Source organism: Stigmatopora argus, chromosome 7 (genome assembly GCF_051989625.1).
Source record: "Stigmatopora argus isolate UIUO_Sarg chromosome 7, RoL_Sarg_1.0, whole genome shotgun sequence".
Taxonomy (NCBI): domain Eukaryota; kingdom Metazoa; phylum Chordata; class Actinopteri; order Syngnathiformes; family Syngnathidae; genus Stigmatopora; species Stigmatopora argus.
The window spans coordinates 4,590,523-4,592,465 of NC_135393.1; positions in this window are offsets into that span (position 1 = coordinate 4,590,523).

The window sequence follows — 1,943 nt, forward strand, 5'->3', positions numbered from 1 at the left end:
CAACCAAAAGACGGCGACCAAAAGACCGACGACCAAACGACCGCACACGGCTTTTCAATTGCTTTATGCCCTGCGATTAGCTGGTCACCGATTCATTGCGTCCCCTGCCTGGTGCTTATAGTTAGCTGGGATAGGCACGACCGCCCCCCCCACCACCTAACCCTTGTGAGGATAACCATTTCAGGAAATGAATGAATGAATGAATATTACCATGCATATTGTACATGTTACATTATACTAAACTTGTAAAATGTTTAGTGTATTGTTCAAGTGTTGCTTAATTAATGACAGAACTACCATATCTTAATTCTATTATTAACAACAGCTACTGCAAATGGTAACTACAGCAATTGAGGCAGCAAAAATAGAAGAAAAAAGTGCTCTTTATGTAAGTAATAGTTTTGTAATAAATAAGTCATGACAGAACAAGTGTTTGGGCCTAAGGGGGCTACCTTGAGAATTGTTAAGTGATAACAAGACATAAACATGCTGAAATAGGGGTATGTAAACAAGAAGCCAAGGGTAGGTAACGCCCAACTGCACCAGATTTACAGTCAGGCAAATTTGTGATTTATGCAAAAGTAAATGTCGTGACAATCCAAGCGATTTACCTGCTGCTTGAAAACAAGGTCAAAATTTGCATCTTTCCAGTCTCTTTTGGTTTCATTTCAGCAAGATCCTCCTTTGGAGTATTGAGAAATACATCATGAAGACCACACATGATCAGGAGACAGGTGGAATTAGGGAAGCACAACACTAATCACCTTTAACTGCACATTAGTTTAGGACTACCATGTCGTGTCGGTATTAACATCAATGCTTTAAGAGTTTGTGTATTGAGAGTCCAGATGTTCCACTGCAATGACATTACTAACAGAGGACAGGAAGGAGGGGGCTGAATGAAAATGGCTTGGAACCTATTGTTGCCCCGGCCCCCCCTCCCTTGGGGATTAGAGAAGCAACACTCCCCTTGACCGTCTGACAGCCCTGTATCCTAGCAGCTGTTCTTCCCCTCAGTGGACTGGCACCAAGGGTGGATGGTGTGTGTGTGTCGGGGGGTGGATAAGCACGTCTTTGTCCAGCTTGCGATTTCTCTATCAGAGGTTGTTCTCTTTCACAGTCACCTTCCTGTGTTCCTTATTACTTTTTTTCACAAGATAATTTCATTTTTACTCATTTGTCGGACCGCATTAGGAAAAAGATAGAGAGAAAATTACTTAAAAGCAGCTTTCAGGAGGAGTCTTTCAGCAATCACAATAATAAACATGACTACTGCTCTACGTGAACAGTTCCAACCATGATGTAAACATTGAGAAAATATTAACAAGGGTTCAGGTACATCAAAACAAACTATGAAGTGATGTCTCAGCCAGATACTATAATTATGTGCAAGCAGAAAGAGATGCTAAAGGTTAGAGACAATACGGGATCTGGGATAAAAATAGCCCGTTCAAAACAAATTGCAGCAGCTAAAATAGACGTGACTTTAATCAATAAAACTGAGAGTTGTTTATCATTGTCAATCAAATGTGGCTCTCATAATATGGTAAAGAGTACCTGACAAGAAAGAGTACATTTAACCAAATAAACCTTCAGAAACATCAGCCTCAAATCAAAACTCAATATCTGTATACGTGGCAGAAAAATTACAGCGGAATGTTTTCCGTACGCAATCTCGCTGATGTCTAGTTGGCGGAAATGACATTGTTTTGTTTGTCAGGACATCAGCCATGCATGCAGCTGACCGGGGCCTCCCTTGACTTTGCTGCAAGAGCCTCCTTGCTCCCTTTCACATACATGGGAGAGGTGGACGCACATCAGCATGCTTGCAAGCACCCTATTCGTCAGCGTCTGGCTCATTTTGCCTTCCTTCTGCCTACAGATTGGAGGACAGAGGCAGAGGGAGGGCTGAGGCCGAGCAGAGTTGCGAGGCAAAACGGATG